Source organism: Acinonyx jubatus, chromosome C1, assembly GCF_027475565.1.
Source record: "Acinonyx jubatus isolate Ajub_Pintada_27869175 chromosome C1, VMU_Ajub_asm_v1.0, whole genome shotgun sequence".
Lineage (NCBI taxonomy): Eukaryota > Metazoa > Chordata > Mammalia > Carnivora > Felidae > Acinonyx > Acinonyx jubatus.
Genome location: NC_069381.1, coordinates 24,849,237 through 24,855,032, shown reverse-complemented (window position 1 = coordinate 24,855,032; position 5,796 = coordinate 24,849,237). Strand labels below are relative to the sequence as shown.

At 48.7% G+C, this 5,796-nt stretch overlaps 1 long non-coding RNA gene across 1 annotated transcript; it reads right to left on the bottom strand.

The window, feature by feature from the left end:
• Nucleotides 1-1,653: 1,653 nt before the first annotated feature.
• LOC128311980 (uncharacterized) lies at nt 1,654-3,386 on the bottom strand. Its single transcript, XR_008290759.1, has 3 exons — nt 3,304-3,386; nt 2,293-2,400; nt 1,654-1,858 (listed from the first exon to the last, which is right to left on the bottom strand). It is a non-coding gene; the product is annotated as an uncharacterized LOC128311980 (long non-coding RNA).
• Between the last annotated feature and the right edge of the window lie 2,410 nt (nt 3,387-5,796).

The following is a 5,796-nucleotide window of genomic DNA, read 5'->3' as shown; positions in this document are numbered from 1 at the left end:
ATTTACAGCCCTTCCCCCCAACTGCTCCAATCCTCCAGTGATGGGCTGTCACAGAAGATCTGGACCCAGTTGTCTTTTATGACTGGCCCGAGGGCTGCCAGAAGAAGAGGGCAAAAGTGCCATAATGAAAGGGCAGACAATTACCTTCCCTTATAATTACCATTTGCAGTAATTAAATAATAAGAGCCTTTTGTAGGCCCTGAGAACTCAAAGCAGCCCACATGGATAACATCTGGTTCTCTTCTCTTCTGCCAGGAATTGTGTGCCCACAGGGACAGGATGGGGAAATTGAGGCAAAGAAAGAAATAAACCGAGCCATCATCCTATGCCATACACCAACCAGGATGTCGGAGTCATGAAAAGATCTTCAAAGAAGTGACTCAGACTGGCAGACAGCTGGGGGCCTGTGTTTGGGGTCCCGGCTCCAATGCTCACAAGCTGTGTGGCTGTGACTGGTTCACTTACCCTCTCTGGGCTTCGTTTTTCCCATATGTAAAATGAGATGGAACCAACACTTGACCAGTAACTCTGTTGTTCTAGGCTTTATTCCATTCATGTATAATACTAAGGAATTCTTTTGCCACTGGGTTGCAAGAGCTAGAAATCCATCCCAGGGTAGCACATAAGCAGAAAAAGGTTACTGGCTCACAGAATCCAAGCCATGCCAGAAGCAGAGGTCTTTGGAACAAGTGAACCAGGGTCAAGGACACTTCAGGCCTCCCTCCTCTCTGCCTCCCTCATATACCAACTTTAGTCTTTCTCCACTTTTCTGCCGAGCGCACCAACAGCTATGCTAACCTGAGGTTTAGAGCTTCAGCCGCCTAATGGACTCTGCTCTCATTGGCCCTGCTTGAGTCAGGTGACCACCCTGGGGCCAATCAGCTGCAGCTAGTAGGGCAGCGACTATAACACCCCAGGCGACTGATAGGGATGGAGTGAGAGAAGGGCGCCCTCAAGAGGTAGGGGGCACTGGGCAGGCGAAATAATAATTATTCACTAAAGCGAAATTCTTGCCCAGGGCCTGTAGAAAAGCGAAAGAGAAGTGTCATAAAACCAGAGCAATGGTATAAATCACCAGGAATACAGAAATACTGAGAGGCTTGCCTGGGAGGGGGCGGGGGAAAGCTGGAGAGGCTTCAGACAAGAGCTCGCTGATCTGTATACCCAGTCCTATTTGCGCACCGTTCTGTATGCTTCAGCAACGAGGGGAGACGCGGTCTCCAGGCTTCTCAATGGCCTGGGTGAAATACTCCATGAGTGCCCCCCGTCGGTGGCACTCGGTGCCCCGTCCTTCGTAGGGGGAATGCTGCAACTCTTATTCTAACCAGGTGGTTCCAGTGAGGACTGCACGGTCAACGTGACCCAAGCCAGGCCAACCAGAATTCTTCTTCCCGCCTTGGGCACCTAAGGCAATGGCCTCAGAAGAAACCGTCCAAGAGAATAGAAATCCCCTGCTGAGAGGGGCAGAGTCCAGGGAAGAAGGCCCTAGGCAGCATCCCCATGCCTCCACCCAGCCCCCCCCAGAGTGCAGCCTAACTCCAAGTCCCCCTACCTTGGCTAGGCTGTGATGAGCCAGCCGAATTCCCCTTGGGCAGGTGTGCTGGTTTTCTAGGGCTGCTGTTAACAAGGTAACACAAGCACAGGAACTTAGAACAGCAGGAGTTTATTCTCTCACAGGTCTGGAGGCCAGAAGTCTCAAATCAAGATCCACACTGCCTCCTCAGGTTCTACAGAGAAATCCCTCTTTGCCTCTTCCAGCTTCTGGCGGCTCCAGGAATCCCTAGGTTTGTGGCTGCATCCATTCCACCTTTGCCTTTGTCTCCACATGGCCTTCTCCATCTGTCGCTTATAGGGTCACCTGTCATTGGATTTAGAGTCAACCCCAAAGCCCACAGTGATCTCATCTCAAGATCCTTAACTTGATTACATCTGCAAAGATCCTTTTTCCCAATCAGGTCACATTCGTAGGTTCTGGGGGTTAGGACACAGGGGCTACCATTTAACCCTCTATGGCGTGCTCTGCCTTGTGTCCTTGTAACCCACAGAACCCTCACTCATATGTGCCTTAGCATTAGGCATGGATTGATACCCCGCCCCTTCCTCCCCCCACCCCGTTTTTCCGGTTCTGGGCTCAGAACATTTGAAAAACTAATTCTACCTCCTTTAGGGGAATGTGATCCTTTTCTGAGCCTCAGGGTTTGTTTCTTACCTATAAACATGGGGCTAATACCATATCTCCACAGAGTCGTTGAGTGGATTAAATGAAATGGCCCACGGAAGACCCAGTCTCACCATTTATACTCTCCATCCAGCTGGTCTCCTGAGCCCTGGTGGTGGACAGAGAACCCAGGTCCTTACAGAGGAGTAACCACATGACGCCTCGTTCATTCATCAGGTTCCCTAGACCCGACAAAAGCAAACTTCTGCAGAGCTGAGGGCTAGTGCCTCCTTCCAAGTCTGTTGGCCCCAGAGAAGGACAGGAATCCGAAGGCTGACAAAATGAGGTTCGCAGTCACATAGGAAAATCCCAGAGATCAAGAAAACACAATATTGGTAGCTGCTCCCCACCCAGTCCTCCTCCACCCTGAGTGCCAGGTCCCACACTCAGTTGCCCTTGACCTCACTTCAATCCTCAGTACAGCCTGTGTGGCAGCTCTCGGGATCCCCAGTTTACAAACCAAGTTGCTGAGGCTCAGGGAGATGTGGCAGGCTCAGGCGAGCAAGTGAACGGTGGGGCCCGGTGGGACCCCACATGCTGCACCTGTGTTCACCACGTTGCCTCAGCAAAGCTCTCCCCCTGAGTGTCTCCTCCCCACGAGCAGTAACATCGAGGGCCTTAGAAGCCCAGCGAGACGACCTTCTGAACGTCCCTCCTCCTTCAGACTTTGTCTCATTCACAGTTGTACGCTAAGTGGCTACAATAGTGCCTGGCACAGAGCTGGCAGTCCATAAATATTTGTTGAAGAAAATAATGTGGGTAGAGAGGGCATTCCTGTGGTTAGTGCCTCAGGGAAGGGATAACAGGACAACACAGGTAACAAAGGGCTCACGGTCTGAACGTTTTCCTGTCAAAACCCTAGGCCCTGACATTAGACCTATGACTTAAGAGAACATTTGATAATCCCTGAGAGGGCAAAAGACACCCCTTCCTGCCCACCCTTTCCTACCCTGGAGATAGGAAAGGCGGAAGGAGAATCAGAGGGGAGGCAGAAACAAAGCTTAGAACGTTCAAGAGCCCCAGAGAAGGGAGCCCCAGATGGGTCTTGGGATCTGGAAACGGAGGCCCATGGGCACCCCATATACCTGGTGCTCTGCACACACAGAGGAGGAGGAAATGCCTGCAGCTTTGTCCAGGCAGGGAGTGGAGCAGGCTGGGAGGGGCTGAGGCTACGGGGGACCTGGGGCAGGGCGGGGTTGGGTGCTGGGAGGCCGGCCTTCCTGAGGCTGGGAACTTACAGGAGCACAGAGGTCTCCCATGTGCTACCCCGGCTGGAGTTCATGACCCCGGGGTCCCATCCAGCTGGCAAAGTCTGCAAAATGAGATAATGTTTGTAAAAGCACTTTGCAAATCAGATATCGCAGGTCGTTTACCAGCTCCACTTCTCAATCCATCTCCACCACCTTCTAATCAGTGGGAAGCCTTGATTCTGACCATGGATTGATTTTCAACCCTGGTTTTCAATGTCTTAATGAATTTTTGTCTTTTTCGGAGTCTTCATAGGTACGATCGTGGGTGTGCCTCTAGCTGCTTGCTGGAATCTGATTTTAAAAGTTTGTCCTTATCCTATTTAACTTTTCAGAGCATATGTTGCCACTGACCACTTCCTCCTGGGGAAATTCTTACCTCCCAGGACTTCTGTGACACCACTGTCACTTAACACTCCCTCTGCCTCTCTGATTACTCCCGTTTGTTTTGCTGACTTCTCTTCCTCAGCTAGGTTTTTTTTTTAAGATTTTATTTTTAAGTCATCTCTACGCTCAACATGGGGCTCAAACTCACAACGCCAAGATCAGGAGTCACATGCTCCACTGACTGAGCCAGCCAGTGGAGCTCTTAAATCTTGGTCTCAGGTAGCTCTTAAGTCTTGGTCCCCCAGGGTGCCCGGGTAGCTCAGTCAGTTAAACACCAGACTTCGGCTCAGATCAAGATCTCGTGGTTCATGGGTTCAAGCCCCACGTCAGGCTTTGTGCTGACAGCTCAGAGCCTGGAGCCTGCTTTGGTTTCTGTGTCTCCCTCCTTCTCTGCCCTTCCCCTGCTCGCACACGTGCTCTCTCAAAAATAAATAAACATTTAAAAAGAAATTTAAAAAAAATCTTAGTCTCCCTAGGGTTCATCCTTGGTTCTCTCTTCTCTGTGTAATTTCTTCCACAATCAGTAGCTAAGTATGCTTCTCAGGTCTTTTCTTGCCTTTACCCCATATACCACTGGGTCCAGCTGGGTGCAGCTGGGTCCAGCCTCACCTGTCTGTTTGTCGGTTGGTAAACATCCATTTTGAAATAATTTCAAATTTATAGAAAAGTTCCAGTAATGGCACAAGAAACTCCCAGATATCCTTTACCCAGGTTCACCATTTGTACACATTTTGCCTCGTTCACTGTTATTTTATCTCTATCTAAACATGTATCTTCACATACACACAATACACACCCATATGGAGATATCCTGCCCCTTTCCACTAAATATTTCAGGGTATATTTCCTAAGAACAAAAGTAGTGTCTTAAAGAACATAGGGGCGTCTGGGTAGCTCAGTCAGTTAAGCATCTGACTTCGGCTCAGGTCATGATCTCACGGTCCATGAGTTCTAGCCCCGCGTCGGGCTCTGTGCTGACAGCTCAGAGCCTGGAGCCTGTTTCACATTCTGTGTCTCCCTCTCTCTCTGCCCTTCCCTCCCCCCCTCATGCTCTGTCTCTGCTCTGTCTCTCTCTCAAAAATGAATAAACATTAAAAAAAAATTTTTTTAATAAAGAACAATAATACAATCATCAAGCACAGGAAATTCAGCATTAATATGATTTTCTTGTCTAATCCACTGTCCATGTTCAAATTTTGTCAATTGTTCAAATAATATTCTTTATAATTATTTTTTCCCAGTCCAGGATCCAATCCAAGATGATGCAATGATTTTATTTTACTTATTTATTTTTTTATTATTTATTCTTGAGAGACAGAGAGAGACAGAGCATGAGCAGGGGAGGGGCGGCAAGAGGGAGACACAGAATCCGAAGCAGGCTTGAGGCTCTGAGCTGTCAGCACAGAGCCCGACATGGGGCTTGTACTCACAAGCTGTGAGACCAAGTCCTGAGCTGAAATCGGACGCTAAACCAAGTGAGCCACCCAGGCGCCCCAACGCAGTGATTTTAATTGTCATATCTTTTTAGTCTCCTTTAATCTGAAATAATTCCTGAGACTTTCTTTGTCTTTTTTGACCTTGAGATTTTTGAAGATTCCACGGACAAGTTATTTTGTAAAACGTCTTCCAGGTTTGGTCTGTCTGATGTTTCCTCATGACCAGAATCAGATGATACATTTTTGGTGGGAATACCATTGAATGTCTGTGTCTGACCTAGGGCATTTGACCCCCCAGAACAAATCTGTTTTAAATTAATACTCCCCTCTTCTTTTTTTTTTTTTAATTTTTTTTAACGTTTTATTTATTTTTTGAGACAGGGAGAGACAGAGCATGAACGGGGAAGGGTCAGAGAGAGAGGGAGACACAGAATCTGAAACAGGCTCCAGGCTCTGAGCTGTCAGCACAGAGCCCGACGCGGGGCTCGAACTCATGGACTGCGAGATC